The 21,663-nt window shown below is 44.5% G+C and overlaps 1 protein-coding gene across 11 annotated transcripts in view; it reads right to left on the bottom strand.

Annotated features, from left to right (window-relative positions):
- Positions 1–21,663, bottom strand: part of ZNF462 (zinc finger protein 462) — a 170,167-nt gene that overhangs the window by 121,944 nt on the left and 26,560 nt on the right. For 7 of the 11 annotated variants that reach the window (XR_009503741.1, XM_059925237.1, XM_059925245.1 and 4 more), the window contains exon 1: positions 15,919–16,168. The exons of 1 other annotated variant lie outside the window; for it this stretch is intronic. The gene's annotated coding sequence lies outside the window, so the exon portion shown is untranslated. Of the gene's footprint in view, positions 1–13,117; positions 13,224–15,228; positions 15,546–15,918; positions 16,169–21,663 lie in introns of those variants that run through there. 3 more of the 11 variants (XM_059925238.1, XM_059925241.1, XM_059925242.1) reach the window with 2 other exon arrangements.

Here is a 21,663-nt window from a genome sequence, read left to right as displayed (position 1 = left end):
TTCCGCACCCCAGCAGCATTAACTACATGGTTCGCAAGTTATACTGTAAATATATACACACAAAGACGCAGAAATACATGCATCTAAATAGGAATCCGTGGCCCACTGCCACCAGCCAAGGGTTCACCACCCTCTGGTTCATTTAAATGTGGTTAAGGACAGCCATCTCCATCATAATCACTCCAATTACCAAAACAAAGAACCTAACACAACTGGTAGAGCGATCCCACCTCCCCTGGGTTCGACCACCTAGACACACTGCAGGCGTGCCAGGGGCTCAGAGGGCCCTCAATAAATGTTTGATGAATGGAGACGAATGGGCACACATTTCTTAAATATGACAGCATCTATAAAACATGTTTTATGAGAGTGAAGACACTAAATTCTTTCCAACTCTATCATCATCCCACAACTACTAACTAGGAGCGCAAAGCCAGGCTGCGGCTAAATGTCAAGGAGCAAGCCACCTGCACAAGAGGCAGTGGATGGCCAGTAACTGATCATTGCAAATGAACTGCAGAGGCGGCCATTCATCTAGTACCTGGCAGGGTGCTGGGTGTTTTACATACATTATGCCTCTGAGCCTTCACCAGAGAGGGGATTTCACTCTAAAGATAAACTGGAGGCCAGGAGCAAATTAGGAACTTGACCCCAAGTAAGGCCAATCACTTTTCTACAACTTGGTTATCACAGATCAGTAAGGATTCTGCAACTTGGAAAGAACTGAACACAGGTAAAGGTGGCATCCCCAAATCTAACCCTCCCTGAGGTCTCAAGGAAAATGGAAAAATCTTTCCACTCCCAGAGCTTTTCTGGCAGCTAGGAAGTTCTAGGCTCAGCCCCTCCTGTTTCTTCCCACACTTTTTATGGGCATTCCACATTATTATAACCAAGACCACACCCACAGCTTAAACCTCCACTTCTTTCATTTTGGCGTCCACCCTTTGACACCAAAAATCTCTCATTTGAGGGGCTTCCCTGGTGGCGCAGTGGTTGAGAATCCGCCTGCCAATGCAGGGGACACGGGTTCGAGCCCTGGTCCGGGAAGATCCCACATGCCATGGAGCAACTAAGCCCGTGCACCACAACTACTGAGCCTGAGCTCTAGAGCCCGCGAGCCACAACTACTGAGCCCACGTGCCACAACTACTGAGCCCACGTGCCACAACTACTGAGCCTGCACTCTAGAGCTCGCGAGCCACAACTACTGAGCCCGTGTGCCACAACTACTGAGCCCGCGCTCTAGAGCCCGCGAGCCACTACCACTGAAGCCCGCAAGCCACAACTACTGAGCCCGTGTTCCACAATGAGAGAAGCCACCGCAACGAGAAGCCCGCGCACCACAACGAAGAGTAGCCCCCGCTCGCCGCAACTAGAGAAAGCTCGCCCCAGCAACGAAGACCCGATGCAGCCAAAAATAAATAAATACAATAAATAAATTTATTTTTTTAAAAAAAAGTCTCTCATTTGAGAGCATCCTAGAGAGCGGAACACAGTAAATAAACACCTGGTCACTTTCTCCTCCTCAAATATCGCTGCACACAATTTTAAGTGGCGACTATAAATGTTTTTAAGAATTAAAAAAAAAAAAACTTTCCACCACCACCCTGGTCTCTCTGGAAATGTTCAAAATGTAAAAATAAATAAATAAGTAAGGCGTCATGGGTAATCTGCTTTGAAAGGTGAAAAAATCACTGCTGTGCTACCCAAGAACCACTTACATGTTCTTCATCTCTGCCACCACCATCACCAGCACGCTGTCAGGAGGCGCCAATGAATGTTCTTCTGACTCGGCACGGACCAGGCTAGGTAAGTCCTGTTAGGCCCTACCAACACCCTTCCACATTTTGAAATATCACCTACCCTGAAGGCACTCTAAAATTAGCCTCCTTCCCCGAGATCTCTAAGCATCTGATGTTACAGTACATTAGTAAGACCAAGTGGACATGGACTGTTAAAATAAACATTTGCACAGAGAAGACCAAAGCAATTCAAAGCAAGGACACAGGACAGCCCTCGAGCTGGCTCAGAGCTACCTATCGGAGTGAAGTCATACAGAGGCAACCCACATTTATGTGAAATAGCACAGGCCGGTATTTTCACTGAACAAATACAGTGTTCTTAGACAAAGCATTTTTGCCAGAATGATGCCACACAAGAGGAACAATAATGCCATCTTTCTTCCAAAATGCTTGAAGAAGTTCACACTGATTAAACATTGTTCCCATAACACTGCAGGGAATATTTCTGCAAGGTGGGATAGTAAGTGCACTTCTCCAAGAGGACACGGCATCACCCTTGGGTGGTTTACAAATCCCTACTGAACGCACATGCAGATGTGGAGTGCTGCGGAGTCCAAAGCCAGCCAGACCAGAGGCTCACAATCTAGAAAAGTCTACCTGTGAATGGACAACAGCAGCGAGGACTACTCATCACATAAGACAGACACGGCACAAAATTAATCCAAACACCAAGTCTAAGACGAAGGACAAGACAATTCACACCTGGTAAAGCCCTCAGAGCAGACCTCTACCTCAGCTTCTCTATCCCTGAGGAAGAAAGACACTATCATTTTTCCAGTGCCCATTATGAACCAGAACCCTTATACACATAATACTTTTTAGCCCTTATGTCAGTTCCACAGATTCATATTATTATCCCCATTTTATTGGGTAGGAAATCAAGGGAACAGAGAGGTTAAGTGACTTATTCAAGGTCACACAGCTAGGAAGGAACAGAGACAAATTTCATCCTGTGCTTGTGCAACACCCAAAGAGTGCTCCATCCACTACACACCACTTCCTTAAAGACCCAAGCAAAAGAACTGCATGCTCACACAGAAATTCTGAGAAATTTGCATTCCTGATTCTTCAGGAAAAGTTAAGTGCCTTCTCCCCAGCAAGAATATCCTGTCTGTCTGCCTATCTATCTATGTAAAATATATTTACATACTTCTACATAAATACATACACATACCCCCATATACCCATATACCCATAGACATGGCAGCCGAGTTCCTAATTGTTCAAACAGTTCAATGCAATGAAGTTCCGCCATGGTGTGCAGATTTTAATTGCGTTACTTTCCCATATAACTGCATGTCAGAAAGGGAAGGCTGCCAAGTGACAATCTGGCCCAGTGATTCACAGTGTCACACTGACACGCCCACTTCTGATACAGGTTGTTGCTTATACTTCCTAGAAATCATTGACTTCATTTAAGAGATAACAGTAAAAGATGTCCCCCAGCAGTGGCATGTTCTTTTTCTCTTGGAATACACTAGCGGCAAATGTCAGGAATTTGGACAAGAAGGGGGGATCCTATAAAGTTAAAAGCCCTCGCTCTGTACTCCTCAGACCTTAATGATCATGCTGATAAGGCAGCATCTTAAACACAGATGACTCTCTTTTTCATTTGAAGACTATGCCTTATAAAGTAAAAGATCTATTCAAATGAATCACATTAAATCTACTGAACAGGTATCATGGGCTGAGAAAAACATCTAGCCAATTTTCAATCTTTTATGCTTCAAGATTCCCATGTGCTGACTTATTAATGTTTTTCAGCTATATTTGACTCAAAAACTTGAAAATTTATTTTTCTGTAGACATCAATACAAGCCATATAATATGTGCGTGGTCACAGACAAGATGATGTTGCCACCAACTTTTTTACTAAAATGGGGAAAAAGATGATGGGAAGTTGGCAAGAAGGGACAAAGGACCAGGAGGAACGTACTGGGAACATCGGAAATTCACCATTCAGAAGCTGCTTCAGAGAAGATCGCTAACACTTACCTGTGCTGGGGTCAATTTTGTTAATTGTAGTTGACGTCTAGAAACGGGGTTATGAATATAATTATCATGAAGCAGCAATTGGGCAATCACAACCTAATTAAACCCACTGACTAGATTATCTTGTTTTTCCCTTAATAATCACATAACATTTAACACTTGCTCATTTCAGGACCTATGGGTGATGTTCATTCATTATTAACAAGCTACAGCCACTGGTCAGAGAAAGACTGGGTGAGAGATTCAAACACTTGAGTCAGCCAAGGGGTGGGGAGAAATTTCAGGGATATCTGAAATCTGTCCTTCAATCCCACTTCGCTGCTCAGCCTCCCAAAATTACTAATGAGAGGCAAAGCCACGGGAGAAGATGGAAAGAATGATGAGAACTTCCACACAAGCGCAAGGATACAGTTCTGCTTTCTTAAACGGGTGCTATTTTATGTGATCTATACAGTGTGCTTTTTCACATTTTAATGCAATCTGCCTTGGGAGCGGTGATTTTCTTTTCAGGATAATAGAGGATTCCTCCACCAGGCCTAAATACATAAACTTTATACATTTACCTCCTCGGACAGGCTCTAAAGCTCCCTCTCCTCCCTGGCTCTCATGTTGAGTGGGTTCTCAAATTCAGTGTCCTGTTCCCAAGTGGATGTCACTGCACCCATAAAGAGACCTTGACCCAATTCACCTTGACTTTCTGCAGTGTTCCTGAGGGTAGCCCGGGTAGACTTCTCTTCAAAACATTAAGAGGAAGATTGAAGAAACATGTAAAAGACTGGTCTTTGAGACAGGCTGGTCTGAGGGAGCATCTTAGATGGCTGGGCACTACAGCTCAGGCTGAAGACAGTCCCTGTGGCTCTAAAATAAGAAATTCCATGGGACTTCCCTGGTGGTTCAATGGTTAAAGACTCCACACTCCCAATGCAGGGGACCAGGGTTCGATCCCCGGTCAGGGAACTAGATCCTGCATGCCACCACTAAAGATGCCGCAACTAAGACCTGGCAGAGCCAAATAAATAAATAAATATTAAAAAAAAAAAAAAAAAAAAAAGACTCCGTGCTTCCACTGCAGGGGGCATGGGTTTCCCTGGTTGGGGAACTAAGATCCCGCATGCCACAAGGTTCGGCCATAAATAAATAAATGAATAAAATTAGAAATTCCACCCACAGAACTGCACACTTTGGTACAGTTCAATTTTACTCTCTTCAACTATGTAGTTATTTTTTTCTGAGCCGTTTTCCCACTAAAGGACTTTATCTAAGAAAACAATGGTTCTGATAAGTTTGGTAGATAATGATACGGATGATGGGTAAAAGTGGGTGACTTTGTGACCTCCTCTAGGAGGTTTTAGACACAGGACACATGCTTATCCTCCTACCCAGGTTTTGGGTATGAGTCTGTCTAGGGACAGATGATCACCTGAACAGATCCATGGCAAAGTTAAGATTTTTATAAAACCACCACCAGTTGCTTCAAGGTTAAAGAGTCTACTCAGCAATTAACACCAACCGCCTGTCCTACAGAAAAGCTACTGCCCTGGATATCTGAGGGATATCTGGACCTGCTCCATGGCCCTTAGTACAGCTTGTTACTCTATTAAGGGCATTTGTGGTCATCCCTGAACAACAGCTTCCTTACTGTACTGTGATGTTTCAGGGAGGGGCAAATAAAACCAAAACATCCATCATGTCTCCATGATCTAAATAGAGCACATGGTGATCACTAAGGGCGTGGAGGATACCAGCACCCATGCTTTGAAGAGTATCTGCACTATTTTCCAAAAACGACCCTTAGACAGTGGAACTAATTTTCAAATATGTCTCTGTGGCTTTTGAAAACATTTCTCCTGCTTGCAGTAACCAGAGCCAGTACAGGGCACTCAGGCTTTCAAAAGGGGCCCTAAGAAGAGAAAAACTTAAGACACCTTCTCTACTTAAAAAAAAGTCATACAGCATTATCTTTCTGCTTGTAACAGGGAGGGGCTCCTTTTAAATAGCCACGTGTATAACTACGTTACACTCCTGAACTTGATACAGTACAATTTTTTAAAAATTTATTCTCTAAATTTCCCCCTACATGGTCTCTTGGGCTTTTTTTTTTTACCATCTCCTCTGTAACTCAGAAGAACAAAGAGAGGGCACTCTTTAGTTAAACACACTTTGTCAAGATATTACAATAAGTTATATCTCTCATATCAACTAATATATTACAATTAATTTTCCATTAAGCTCAGAGTTCCTTCCAGAACACCAGGATATACTCCTGGCATAAGCAACTGCAAGAGACAAACCATCCGAAACATAAGCTATTAGCAAACTAAGTAATAACCGGGGCCAGTTCCCAGAAGCTGAGAGCCAGGAGGTGGTCCCCCCATGTGTTCATCCTGGCTCCCCCATTACATAGCTCCATGAAACTTGGGTAAATTACTTCCCCGACTTCAGCTTTCTCTACCATAGGAAAAGTCCCTGGTTCATATTAAATGTTAAATAAATGTTACCTAGTATTAATATTAACTATGAGTCACTCCAAGAAGGGAAATAGCGTTCTGTTAACGGTTTATGTGATATTCCCACTCTATAGAGGAGTTGGCAGAATTTTTTGATGAAGCAATCATTTTTAATCTCGTTATGGAAGGTCTTCTTACCCAACATCAGAAGGGACAATACTCAGTTGACAGCAGAAGAGGGGGAGAAGTTTTTTATTTTATTGAAGTATAGTTGATTTACAATGCTGTGTTAATTTCTGCTGTGCAGTGAAGCGACTCAGTTATACACATATTTACATTCTTTTTTATATTCTTTTCCATTATGGTTTATCCCAGGAAACTGGATATAGTTCCCTGTGCTATACAGTAGGACCTCATTGTTTATCCATTCTAAATGTAATAGTTTGCATCTACTAACCCCAACCTCTCAGTCCATCCTTCCCCCGAGGGGGAGAAGTTCTTGTAGCTGAACTTTGACATTCAAATGAAAATGGTCTCTTCCGCTCAGATCCCTTTCCCAGTTATCATTATGAAATACTAATTAACAGTCTTCAGAGAAGACCATTTAAGATAGAAACCATCGAAGAGAAAAGTTTCTGGGTGATAAATACTTGTTATTGAAATCTTTACATAATCTCTAGCTGGTATCTATGTTTTGGCCATCTTCAGCTGATAACCCAGTGTTCAAATTTTACCCCACGTGTAGGACCCCCAGATCAGGTCCAATCTGGGTTGGGTAATTGATGTGGGATTGCTGACTGACTGGTCACACAGAGGGATGATGTAATTAGGGATTAGAACAGCTAAACGTTCTGGACCATGGTGGCCTTATTTTGGATTTTAAAATGCCAAGATTGGATTGACAGACCAGCCTGGGAGGCACGGCTCCAGCAAATGGCTTAATTCCAAACTGGACACAGGTGGTCATCACGGTCTATGCCTTTCCCCTCTGAAGTAAGCACATCTTTGTTCCTCACTTCTTCTAACACCCGGGGCGCAGGTAGAGAAGCTCTATGGATAACCTTAGTGAGGACTATCACATGTTCTGCCCATTAATAATGCAACTACTTTCTGCTGTGCTCTATTCTCTACTTAGCTCCTTTTCCAGGAAAATCTCCACCTAACTCTACTTACTTAATCAGCTCCTCCAAGTTTCCATCTGCCCTTTAGCAGCAACGCCGTATTTGTAACCCCAAAGTCACATAAATTGTCTCCCAAGCCCAATTCTATGTTTTACAATAAGAACTGACCAAAGAATGTGGGTCTGAGCACTGGTCTTCATATTTCACATGCAATAGGTACCAAATTACAAGGTCTTTTTTTACTTGCTTTATTGTTTTCTTAAAAGCAATGCCTTTCTTCCTGAAGGCTCTTCCCAGTGGACAGACCTCTTCTCTTCTGACTTGTCAATCATTCTCCTGCCTCTCTTCTCCTTTTCCTTCTCCCATCCAAGCAGTCTCTCCATCCCAGCAAATTTCCACCACGTAATTACGGCAATGCTTTAGCTTACTTTTCTGTTAGCTTAACAACCCTATTTTCTACTTGTGCTGAAAAATGCTACTGTTTGCTTTTCTGATGGGCTAATCCGTGTATCCTTTCAAGGCCTAACTTCCCCTACCATGATAGCAGCTGGAGCACTGATTCACAGGTGCCTTCCAAAGCTTTTCATTAGCAATAGAAATGAGACGGTTTAGAAACCCATTTCTTAATCTGCAGGTGAGTATTGGAACCTTTGTGCAGCAAACATCTTTCAAGTATCCCACATTGTGCCACTACACAATTATTTTCTGCCTAATAAGTACAATGGTATAGGCACATTTGTCCCGTTAAAAGGGAGAATGTTCCCTCAAAGGAGATCAGCACCCTGCCTTTCCCCCACCCTCTCTGGCATTTACCAGCTCAAGAGAAAAGCACTCAGCTGACATGAGCAAAACTGAAGGGCAGTGACTCTCCCTTCTTAAATCTGAACAGGGAAGAGAAGAATTCCAAAATGTGAAGGCCTTAGCTCGTGTTCTGGTTCAACTGGCCAGACGAGGGTTTAGGGAGCGAACTGGCCTTCCCCAGCCGGGCTGTGCGACAGCTAAGCCTCTCCACAAATCCTGAGCTGCATTACTTCTGACACAGTTGTCTCGCCGGGGCCTCGAGCTCCTTTTGTACTCAAACCAATCTGAATCCAAAGATAAGTCTTGCCTGCTCATCTTGGACAAATGCTTAATTTCCTACTAAGTGATCCTAACACATTTTCATCAGGACCCACTGGTTGCTTGTGGAATTTTCCCCATCTCTCCTTGCACGGTCTTTGTGAAAAGTCTACTCGAAAGCCTGGCAAGTAACTTTCTGAATTAAGCAGTCTTCATCCTCAAGGATTTATTTTTTGAACAAATAAGTACCTCCCCACCTTCCCTTCACCCTCTGGAGCAGGCTCTGCTCTCTCAATGAAGTTGGGGGTAAGCTGTGGACAGAGCCGGCAGAAGTGTTTTCTTAATATTCAGAAGCAACATGCAGTGAACTAAACAAGCAAACACATGAAAGCAAGGAAATCAATACCAAAATACCCATGACCTGGCACAAAAAGAAACCTTCCCTCCAAGAATAACGCAAGAAAAAAACCCTCTCCAGCTACGAATTAGGCAAGAATGCTTTGAAGACACCAAGTCATCTGCTCACCAGAATTAAAAGACAATGCACTTGCAGGTGAACCATATGGGTAACCTCTCAGCCCACACTACTCTGCCTCTTGTCCTTCCAAGCCCTGGAAAATCCAACTTGGTGTTGGAGCCACAAATCCCAAGACTACAAACCCTATGTATGCATCAACTGATAAGGACAGGATCCCTTAGAAAGTAGATACATTTTACAATAGCATTTCTGAGCAGAAAATGTAAATCCAATTGCTCAGTGTGCGCAGTTCTCCAGATACAAAGTTCAAGGGGACAAAAGATTCAAAAGAGCTTCCTAATAAACTGTCAATGCAACCTAAATTCATAAAAATCCATTTTCCTTCACTTGCAAACTTCTCCTCCTAGGCTTTATAAATCCCAGAGACAGTTCCATTTAGGATTATCTTCTCTCCAATCCCCCCCCTCACTTTTTTTTTTTTTTTTTTTTTTCTTCCTCAGTACTGGCATGCAAACCATGCTGTTTTAACTTCTTTCCTGTTCTCCCAGTTCTTCTGGAACATTTTATTTTCGACAGTCAACTCATCTGGAGGAATGCCACACTGAGGTCCAACTGTTTATAGCGTTAACTGTGTTTCTGCCAGAAGTCCACATCCAGCCCTACCTTCTCCAGACTGCCTCCTGGATTAAGAATTTATGCTTTCATTTGGAAGAAGCTTAGAAAATGTGGAAACTTCCAAACATCACTCTTCTTCTTTACAAAGTTACTCTCACTTGTCCAAGAGGAATCAGAAATGGAAAGCTGTCATCACCCTTCTTCAAGTACTGTCCCATCCCTCTCTCATGGTTAAATGTTGCACGTGCTGTTCAAACGGCATTTAAAGGATGACTTCATGTCTACTGGGGCATGGGAAATAGCTAGCCATGGGTCTGCAAGAGAGAACTGGGCCTCAAGGAGATACATGGAGGGCACATTTTTGGATGAGTCTGGAACACTGGGAAGCCACCAGTCATCATTTTAGACTGGATTTCACTCTCTTGGGCATTCATCAGTATTACAAAATGGCATCTCTGCAAGAAGCCAATTGAAATCTGTACCAGGTTGCAAAACAGATCCTCAGAGTCCAATTGTGGGCACTTTGGTAAGTTGCAGTAGGCCCAGACAAACTTCCAAAGAAGGGCATTTGAAAAGGACTCCCCAGCCCTGGATGACAGAACTACAGAGAGGAGGACAATTAGAAGAAAATCACAGCTACAGACCCAAGAGCTAAAAGTCCCACGAACAGAATTGACCTCTGGAGCGTGTCCCTTCTATGAAGGACCATGCTCAGCCCCGGGTTCCCCAACATGCTACACTCAGCTAACAAAAATCAATACTCCTGCCCCACTAGCGTATGATTTCAGGGTTTCTCAGACAGCCTTGCACCCTGGAGAGGAGAGCTGGTGTTTCACATGCCGCTACAATCATGGGCAGTAGGGCAGTGGAAAGGGCACTGGACTAGGAGTCAGCCGACCTGAGTTCTAGGCCTGGCTTTATTACAAATGAACTTTCTGACCTGTGCAAGTCACCTCACGTCTCTGTGCCAGTTTCCTCCTCAGTACGATGCGGGGGGAGGGGCAGATGTGAAGGAGGTGATCTCTCTAAGGCACAAAAAAACTAGCTTCTCAATGAAAAGTTCTGACAGGTGACTATCAGATACTTAATATTCATCATTTAGGGTGTTACCAAGTAGTCAATTTTTAAATGATTTTTATGTTAATTTCTACTTGGGAAATAATATATTTGTCCATAACCCCCAAAATCTCAGCTTAATTCCGATGTGCCCCCGAGTTCTTTCATAATACAATCAATGCCTCTTTTCTTTTCCTTTCTTATTTTTTTAAGCAACCTTCCCCAAACTAAGACTTGTGCTATTAAAAGAGCTTAGAACTTCCCATTTCCTTGCTAGGGCTAAAATTAAACTGTCCATTCCTTAGGGCCCAACATAACATCTGCCAGATGTCTTGGCATATCACACAAGAAGAGGAATTTTCTTCTAACATTATCTACTTTCCTCTCTGTTTGCTCATAATCAATTAATAGGTCACCAACACCCAACTAATGTTTCCCTCAAAGCCACCAACTTCCTAAGTATGTGAACTTCACAAGATGCTTGCTTTCACACACACACACACACACACACACACACACACACACACTCTCTCTCTCTCTCTCTCTCTCTCTCACAGACACTTGATTTTTTTTTTTTTCCAGCTCACTAGATTTTAGTAATAGACACTGGAAATATTTCCCCCACTTCTTCTGAATTTCCTTAGTTCCCATATACCAATATCCAATCATACACCCATGTCAGGTCCTTTGCAATCTTAGTTCATTATTTATATATTTCCTAATTTGTGAGTGTGGCATTGTGAAATAGCCTCTCTATTCCCCAGCCATCAACTTGAAACATTCCGTGCAGCTTTGTCAGTGTTCTGTCCCATGAGGCAGTGAACTATAAGTCTGATAAAGGCACATACCACAAAGAAGATAAGTAAGGTTACCTTAACCAAGAAATCTCAATACCAGGAAAGAATCCAAGATAGACTAGACCCTATTAAACTCCATCACACTGAAAACGGGACTCTTTCCCAAGGCAACTTTACCATTCTTTCCTTTCAGGAAAACTGACCACAAGTACTTTAAAGTCCGTTAGTACAGTTGGATTTCTTTTTTCCCCTACTGTCTTCCAGAAGACTCATTAGAAAGAGAAAAAAAAAAAAAAATATATATATATATATACACACATATATACACATATATGTACAAAATAATTATTTCATCTAAAAGTTGTCTCCAACTCCAAAGAGTAAGGAAAAAAACAAATCCTGGAGGAATGTGATCAATGAATTAGATGGACATAAATCTAATATGAGAAGGATTGTGGAATCCGAAGACCCAACGAGAATCTTCTCTATGGCAGTGTGCATCACAGCTCACATATACTTCTCCAGCATGATTTCTCTCTGTGATATATTAGAGCAAATTAGGTAAAAACTTGCCTAATGAGCCTCATCAACTTGACGTCTCAAAAACAAAAAGGATCTCTGAGCTTTGACATCAAATGAGAAGGTCCCACTGGACACTTTTTATTGCTCTCATAGTGGTTTATCCTAAATACTTGTCCCATTTCAAATGCATATATCTAGAAAAATGCAAAAAACCATGTCTTGAATATAATGGTACTTCTCATGTTGGTGAAGAGCATCAGAGATGGATGTGTCTCTTAGGTAACCAGTTAGAACACATTCTCAAAACTCCAAAATGCCTCTTAGATACTTAATTTTTTTCCCTCCAGAAAACCTCAGCTCTAAGGCTGAATATTTGGTTGCAAAGTAAGAAATATGAGTCAAAAAACATGGTTGCTGGACTGGCAACCAGTTTATCAGCTTTTCTCCCTATTGAAAGAAGTAATTAACCAGATTTCCTGGTATCAACATCAACAACAAAGACATCATGGAAGTTTGCTTCAAGATCAACGTGTAATGTACTATGTTTACATAAACATATATGGTTAATTAGATGCAAAACTATCTGGTAATTACTTCCCCAAATAACTCTTTTTATCCCATTGCATTTGAACTTCCGAGTTTGAATATGTAGCAAATACATATATGCATTAGTAATTTTAAATATAACATTGCTGACATTCTACTTAAGAGCAAAAGTAATGGTATCAAAAAGTAACATTCAATAAATGAATAATGAAAGGTATGATTCCAAGTAAGATTTTTTTAAGTGCTCTTGGAGAGCCCTAGGTTTTTAATAAAGAAGCAGAGCTCTGAAGAGAAGTATTTTTAAATGAGCATACACATCAACTGCAAATCTTGAAAACCATACATCTTCGTCTGCAAAAACAGGGTTTTACTTCATTGACCATGGACAATTATCAGCTAAAAAACCATGTATTTCTCCTCTCCTTTCACACCCGTCAGAGGAACAATAACCCTCAATTAATGACACAACAGTTTGGTTTGAAAAATGTGATGTTGTCATATGCACTGAGCATTTACTGAATGACACTGCTCCCAGTTACTCAACAGAATATAATTACATCTGGAATCTAAAACCACCTCAATCTGCACAAAAATACTGTGGACATAAAGAACTTTACACACACACAAATCTGACACATGATGAGAAAGCAAAGCAAGAAAAAAGCTGGTATAAGTCGCTCACCAATGTGTTCCTTATTTCTGTTGAAGCTGGTACCTTGCTATATTTCTCCTTAGTTGAAAACGAGGTCCAATCAGCCTCCTTACAATATATTATTAATTGGTTCTGAATCTCCTCCAAGTTTTCATTCCACTGTGGAGCCTTCCTCACCTATCTTCAAGAGTCCGTCTAAAATTCTTCCAACATCTTCCCTCATCCTCAAGATGGCTACCTTACCTAATGGAAAAGCAACATCTTCATGGTTGGCTTTTATAAATTCCTCAAGCATTTCAGGATTTAGTTCTTTACTTGGATCAATTACATACATTCTCTAGAACTAATCTGTGAAGAACTCCAATCAGTGTGTGTGGACTGGGTAGGTTTGGGTCCTTTCTTCAAATCATCCTCACAAAATGTCTTCCTCTAAGACTAATAAATTCCTCCCAATCAGAAAGGTGAAGCTACCTGGACAGAAGGTTTTCTCAACTGACATAATACTTAAAAATTTTGTTTCCATAGTGACATTGTTAAGAAGACATCTGATATTTCTGAAGACTTAACAATACTTGAGAACACAGAAAAAACAGCAGAATGGAAGGGAAGAGGGAAAACAAAGGAACTAAAAGAAGGCCTAATACACAAATGGAGCATCCTGAAAAGAAATGTAGACCTTCAAGAAACTGGTGTCAGCCAGTCTTAGAGTTCCTCTGAGATCTTGCAGGATTTGCCGTTGCTGCTGTTGTTTTGCAGAAATCAACCCCAACCAGACAATAAAGTCTTGCAATGCATCAAAACATGATGATAACCAAGCCCCAGAGCTCCAAAAATCTCAGCTCAGGGCCACCACCATCTTCACAATGAGGAAATCACATTTCCTGGTGACTTGCAGGAGACCTGGAGCAGCTTAAAAGTTGTGTGAAGACCTCAGTGGAAAAATGTTTAAGGTTTTCCTTGCCTTTCCCGAAGGAGGTCAAAACCCTCAGGTCCACTCAAAAGGAGAGAAAAAAAATTCCTAAAGTTTACTTTAAATTGGCAACAAACGCCTCCATAACTTGTGAAAGCACTCCTTAGGTGGGAGAAAAATGTGAGCAGCCCTTCCAAGCCCCTCATTTCCTTGCATAATGAACAGATAGTGAGGTGAGGAACCACCACAAGATTCACCCCCTGGAAAGGGAGGAGAGGGCTGGCAAGCGTCCTCCTCCAGCCATCACCAACAGAGCTTCAAAATGGAGACATCCATAATTTTATAAACACTTCTCAGCTTTGTCTCCTGGAAACCCGCTCTCCTCCATTTTCTGATGGAGTTAACAACATGACACGGGCTTACCTGACTCAGTTCCCAGCTCTCAACCAAACTAGTTACTTCCTCAAAAATCCTGCAAGCCACCTCCAGAAACAAAACCAAAGCAAACCAAACAGCCAACACAGACACTCAGACACAGCCCCCCGGGAGCCCTGGGAGAAAGCCCCAACTGGTTGGTCTTTTCCCATCCCAGACGCGTGCTTAAAAATGAAACTTTTTTTTTTTTTTTTTCAGTAGGAGAGGAATATAAAAGGAACTCCAGGCAGCCTCTCTCCCTCTCTGTAGGTTAGAAGCTACGATGAAAAGAAAATGAGGGTTCCTCCAGGAATGGTGAAAAGCCTGGAGAACGAACGTGAGAAGAAGCTTTGTGTTTTGGAGTCTGGAGTGGAACCAAGGCAGACAGCTTGCAAATGGAGGACAGGGAGATAAAGAAAGAGAAAGAGAGGGGCTGCTCCTCCGGTGGGCGGCTGCGGCTTCCCCTCGCGCCTGCAAGGAGGACAGACCCCTGGGAACTGCACCAGGAGTCAGGCGACCCCCGGGCCCCTGCTTGGGGTCTTTTCTCCCTTCCTCACAGGAGAGCCAAGCGTGTGTAATGGCTTCTCCTCTCCAGAAACCGTTGTCCTCCTCCACCAGACGCTTCTGAACCCCCAGCCTGGAGACAGCTCCTCAGCGGCTCCTGAACCTGCGCCCCCCCCCGCCCCCCGCCGGCCGGCGCCCCCCGCTCCTCGCCTATCTGCTCACCAGCAGCACCGGCCGCCGCCGCCGCCGCCGCCCCCCGACACATCCCGACCCCGCATCCCAACTTCGGGGAGAGAGCGAGCGAGCCAAATACCTGAGGAAGAGGGGGGTGCCAATCCGCACGGCTTTGCCATCGGGCTGGGGACAAGCAGACACAGAGGGGGAAAGCAAGGAGAGGGACAGAGAAAGAAAGAGGTCAACCCGCTCAGGTCGGGGCGGCCGGGAGCGCTCCCTCCTCTGCCCCTCGCTCTTTCCCTCTGGCTCTCGGCTCAGGTCTCCCCGACTCCCGCCCTCCGCCCCCCTCTCTGTCCCTTACTCCTGTGCCCACACCAGGAGCATCCGTCCTAAGGCTCCAGCTCTCTTCTCACTCATCTTTTATTTTCTCTTCTCTCCATAGAACTACACGAAATTAATTAAGCCACAGCGCTCCGCTCCCCCCTCCCCCCAGCAGAAGGAGCAGCCAGCAGGAAAAGCACAGCCACCTCCACTGCCACCACCACCACCTTCTCCTCCTCTTCCTCCCTCGCTTCTCCTCCTCCTCCTCTTCCTCCTCCCCCTCCAGCTCTCTCTCCCTCCTCCTCCTCCTTCCCCCCTCCTCCTCCTCCTCTCCTCGCTCGCTTCTTCTCTTCCAACAGCCAGTCCACGCAGGGGACTTCCTCTCCTCCCCGCTCCACCAACCCTCCTTGGCCGAATGAATGAGCGCGTTTGTGCCTCCACCACCCCGTGCTCTCCTCCCCGCAGCACTCGGACCACCCCGAGGTGCTGGTTAATTGCAGTAACTTACTGAAGAAGCGTCCCGGCTCCGGGAGGTGTTTCGGGTTCTCCAGCCCCACCGCCTCCTTATCCTTTTTCTCTTTCTCCTCTTCCTGCTCGGGTTATTGTTGTGGAAGTTGTTTGGGAGTCTCATGTGCTTCTGCCGGGTCTCAGCAATGGAGGATCGCCATCTTCCCTGCCTTCCTCGGCTCCTCAGACTCGCTGCAGCTGCAGATGACCTGAGATATCCGTCTCTCTCTCCCTCTCCCTCTCTCTCCCTCCCTCCCTCTCCCTCTCACTCTCTCCCTCTCTCCCTCTCCTCTTCTCTCTCCTCTCCCTTTCCCTCGCGCGCTCTCCCTCTCTCTCCCTCTCCCTCCCTCTGTGTCTCTCTCTGAATAATGAGCAACCAGAGGGAGAGAGAAAGCAAGACAGAAAGAGAGAAGGCAGACAATCTTCTCCTGCCACACAAAACGCCGGAGCACCAGGGGGTGCGCGAAGCCTTTCTAATAACAACAACAACGCGCAGGAGAGAGAAAGAAAAAAGAAAGAAAGAAAGAAAGAAAGAAATGAGGAAAGGGCTGGAGGGGGGAAAAAGGAAGAATTATCCAAGAGCTGAGAAGACCAGAAGGAGAAGGTGGAGGAGATGCTGAGGCTGCGGCTGCTGTCCCCCCTCCCCCCGCCCCCCCCCCCCCCCGCTGAACCCCAGAAGGAGGCAAGGTGGTTGCAAAGTTAAGGCTGGGACATTGTCTTTGTCACTCAGAGCAACACAGAGCCAGGCCAGTGAGACGCAAGAGGAGGCGGTGGCGGAGGACGAGGTGGTGGTGGTGGAGGAGGAGGAGGAAGAGGAGGAGAAGGAGGCAAAGGAGGAGGAGAAGGGGAAGAGGCAGATGAGATGAATAAAGACCTGCGGAGAAGGCGGTGCGAGGAGCGCGGCGGCCGGGCTGAGGCGTGCGCGCTCGCGACCCGGAGGCGCCCGGCCGCCCCGGCCGGCGGAGGAAGCCCCCAGTGAGGACCCTGCCCGGTCGCTCATAGCGCTCCCACCATCAGCCCTGCCCGAGGCGCCGAGCCCCGGCCCCAGAGAGTCCCTCGCACGCATCCATCTAGAGGCCAATCTTTGCAAAGAACACACATTGGGAACTAGAGGTTGCAAGTCTAAACCCAGATCAACCACGTGGGGCTTTTTAATCCCTTTCCAGCTTGCGGTGTATCTCCAGTGAAAAGCTCAAATTGTCCATTACTGACACGTATTTTGAAGTCTTCTCCTCCGAAATAAAGGCTCATTGTGCATTTTATTTCTTTTCTGATATGGTAAGGGGGGGGGGGTTGGAGGAGGAAAGAACCCATCATTCTGAGCCTCGGAACCACCACTTTCTTTTCCTAACTTGTGAAGTGTTTTGACGGCGCACCAAAACGGGGGGGGGGGGTGGGGGGGAAGCCTACTTAAATAACTTTACACTCTTCCAGCCCCGCGTTGCTTGCACTTTCTGGCTGATCATCTAAAGGCTCGGAAAGTAACAATCAGAGCTCCTAATGATAAGGTGTTATGGTGTTGAAGACAAGAGAGCCAAGATGAAGCTTTCACACCTTGAATTTTTATTTAGTGTAATTTCCCACAAATCGTTCTGAACTATTTATTTTGCAAAGGAGTGGGTTTACCCTCCTCTCTCACTAGGTCTAATGTCTCCTAAGGCTTTAATCTGATGGTGGGGAGGGGGCGGGGGGTGGTGCCTACAGTATAAAAAAATCAATATAGCAAGTCAGAAGCAATTGAAGTTCAAGGGCATGGGCTGCTTGTACCATTTCTATTTCTCGCATCCTCGAGCTGGACATCAACAGCCTCGGGAGAGAGAAACACGCAGCGCGCGGGGCAGAGACCTTAATTAAAGTTTCTTTTGTCCGCGTCTGAATTGGGGGATGTTGCTGGATTCCTTTGCATTGGGGAGCGCGCATCCGGTGGAGAAGGCGCGGTGGGGAGGATCCAGGGCAAGACTGTCCTCTGTAATACTCACTACCTCCCCCGCAAACCCAACAACAGTCCGAGAAGATATCCCCGTAAACCCACACAATGAAGGGGAGGAGGAGACGCGCGCGGAGTTGGTTCCCACCAGACAGCGGGGTTTTATAAACAGATCGGAATCCTTTTCCAAGCTTTTCCCCAATCGTTTATTCCGGGGCAGAATCTCTCACCCAGAGACACGATTTCACCCCCTTCCAGTCAACACTTCCTGCCCTTTTCTCCTCCCACTCACATTGAAAAGCTTGGGAGCCCTAAAAGGGTGTTGATGGCGGGGGTGATAAATAAATAAATAAATGACACTCTACGCGTGCGGTGGAGGAGAAAGGAGGGGGAGGGAGAGGCAAAGCGAGGAGAGGGAAGAGAAAAAGTAGGGAGAAGAGAAGCAGGAGGAGAAAGCTCCGAGGCGAAAGGGAAACAGTAGTCAGAGCAAGAAGAGAAAGAAGAATGGAGAGAGGAGGACGGTAAGGCTGTTGAGGACTGAATGACCCTGGCTTTGAACAGACTTGGGAGGACTCCCATTCCAGGTGCCTGGAAGGACCAGGGGATAGTCCTTCTGCCCCGAGCTCCTCCCCCCCCCACCCCCGGGACCCCAGGGGTGTCTGAGCCCTGGCCGCCGCTCCCCCATAAATTCCTCGTGGCACCGAGAGGAAGCACGCCAGGTCTCCGCCGTCCCTTCACTGCCCCGGCTGATAATTTACCTCTTTGTCTTTAATAAAAAGCTGACTTTTTCTGTCAAGCTCTGCACCGGGAAAATAACAATCGTATTTCAGGTTGATAGCTTCTATTACTGCTGGGTTTTGGAGGCTGTGATAAAATCTTCATCGACGTGAAGGTACCTTCTGGTTGGCTTGGGTCGGAAGTCCTAAGATGGGGGCCGCCCTTCCCCGGGGGCAGGGGGGCAGGGGCGCGGGGAACCCGGCGGTGCGGAGGGAGGAGGAAGCGACGAGGTCAGAGGAAACCCAAGACTCCTGGGGCACCAAAGGGCTTCCCGCAGTCGGGGAATGAGCCCTGGGGAGGAGCCTTTCGCGAGAACGTGAGCGCGCCCCAACACGCCTCAGACCTCATAAACCCACTTGGCAAAGACCGGGGAAGCGGCTGGCGGACCGGCTGCGGTGAACTCAAGAAATTAACCTTGCGCTGCAATTAAACGGGCTGCCGCCCTTTCAGACTCACCTCGAGCGACCGTGATAGAGAGCTCCCGAACCGGCCGCGGGGGGACCTGGCTCCTCCCTCCCGTCCCAGGAGAAGAGGACAAAAAGGGGAGATGGACTTGGAGATGGCCCCGCCCTTCAAACGCTCCAATCCTTGGAAACTAAACCTCCTCTCCAAGCCTCCACGTCTAGAAGGGACAAAGGCAGCGAGGAGATCCAGAGACCGATGGGGGAGATAGGTGGCTTTCGGGCTTCTCAAGTGGGTGCTTTGGGCGAAAGGTACAATGGCTGAGTTTCCATTCCAAATACAGGATAGTCTTTAGAAGACCATCTTCTGGTTTAGAAGCAAATTGACTTCCCAAAGCCGTGAAGCAAACTACTGCAAAACTCCCGCACAGCCCTGCTTTTTGAATGTGGAGGGCTAAAATTTCAGTTAACGATGCCATACACAAATTTTTCGACTTTCTTTGAAGTCACAAGTGTCTTAACTATCCATCCGAAATAATTGAAAGAAATTAACATGAAAGAAATAAACATGGTGGGGGAGTGGGCTTTTTGTTTGCCTGCTTGTTTTTATTGGGGGTAGCTTTCTTTCAAATGATAAGAAAGCATTTGGATAAATAAAAGCTAGGTCACTCAAGGAAAGTGTTGTGGCTGAAGGTTTTAGTGAAAACCTTGACAAACTTGGCACTTAAGTAACTGTAATTATGCTTTGCCATTAGCGGACCATTAAGATATACAGGAGAAAGTTCACACCTCCTGCTGTTTCATTCCCTAAGAATATTCACAAAGATAATACAAGCCTCGTTGGGTTATCTTCTCCACCAGAAGGGTTAATTTCTAAAATTTTTAATTAAAATGGAAAAGCTTAGGTTTTGTACACAGGCAACAATGTGAGGCAAGTCTCATGGGGACACATTGGCTCCGTGAAATTTGCCTTTTGTTACTGTACCCTATGCCATTATTCCCCTGGAGTCATATGGGATTTCAAGACTTTGTTAATGTTCCAGGAAGTATGAATACGTGGGAAGTCTGGACTTTCTTCTCCCTTATCATGGGTGACTGGCATACGGACTCCTCATAAAGGGAAATTATGGCTCATCAAAAGAGTGACTTTATGAGCATTAATAGAATAATAAATCTTGCAATTTTAGTTCAAGAAACAGTGGACTCCTATAATCAGAGTGACCTATGCAAATATGATCCACTTACTTGCCCAACTCTAGCAGGATAGGGATAGTCTATAAATCATTTTGGTTTTTAAAGGTTAGGAAAGGAAAGTGCCCAGACCTCTCAAAAGTGTTTATGGGGGGAAAGGGGACTTCTATCCCCTACAGGAAGGAATCATGGAAAGAAGGAAGAGTTGGTCCAGAGGCTACATTAAAAAGATAGAATTTCAACTGAAACAAGAGTGAATGGATGTTTTAATGTCATTGTTTCAATATTTACATTATATCATATAAAAAAGGAAAAGTCCTGCTTCCTGAAAACTATGCAAAAAAAAATTCCAGTTTATAATCCCACTTTCTAAATTCCAGTTGGAAAACTGTTCAAGCTGATGATTTTAGCAAAACAAAGAGTAGATGAATAGAGAGTATGGCTTTTTCAGAAGTCTTAATTATTCCGTCTTTAAACATTTGACCACACACCTCTTGAACTTGGTGGTGTTTTCCTTCCTATGTAAAACTAATTTCCCATGCTATCCAATATAGTCTTTTCACTATTTGAGTTTATTTTCAATGGGCTATTTATTTTGAATTTTTGAGATCTTTTACTGTTGTTGGAAATGACTAGTCTTTGAAAAGTTTTTTTTAAAGACTTCAAATTGGATAATTATGGACTCTACAGATATCAAAAAAGTGAAGTCACTAACACACCTTCTTTCTGATCCCTTACCGAAAAATCAATATATTTTCATAAACCCAAACCTAAATATATGTAATTAGTTGACTAGTGTCCACGCCTAGGGAGAAGTGACTGAAAGAAGACAAACGTGGATAATTCATGATTCTGAACAGCTCCCAAAGGAAGAGAAGTTGCGATAACTTATATTAAACTTCCCCTGTGTGAATCTTTGTATGTATACCTTTGGGTACCAAAGAAGATGTTTCAATAGCAATGTTCTAAAATAATTTTTTTTAAGTCTTTTGCCCATAGGTAGAAGTTAAATTTACAGTTCTATCAAACTAGTTACTGTAATATGGACCATTCATGCGGAATGTCCATTAACCATTGAATATTTGTTTAGCATCTACAACATGCCATACTCAGCTGAATACCAGGGATACAAAGATGAATAAGAGAAGATGAGTCAAAGTCTAAATGCATGATCTACTTCAGGAACCACTAGCTTTAAGATGCCATTATATGGATTTATATAGAACTTTAGATTTTTACTCACTCAAAAGCAATACAGGACTTTGGCCAATAAGGAGACTATGATTAATTTGAACATTTTTGTTCATACTATAGAGTTAGTAGGAAGTAATATTGTGTTAAAATAAAATTGTGGTATTTTATTTTAAAGCCAGTGTCTTGCCTTAACTCATAATTTAACATGAAATTCTAACTAGAGAAGATCTTTTTCGGAAGAAAGAGCTGTGTTAGA

Source organism: Balaenoptera ricei, chromosome 6 (genome assembly GCF_028023285.1).
Source record: "Balaenoptera ricei isolate mBalRic1 chromosome 6, mBalRic1.hap2, whole genome shotgun sequence".
NCBI lineage: Eukaryota > Metazoa > Chordata > Mammalia > Artiodactyla > Balaenopteridae > Balaenoptera > Balaenoptera ricei.
Note: the sequence above shows the minus strand (reverse complement) of the source record. Positions and strands in the feature narration are given on the sequence as shown.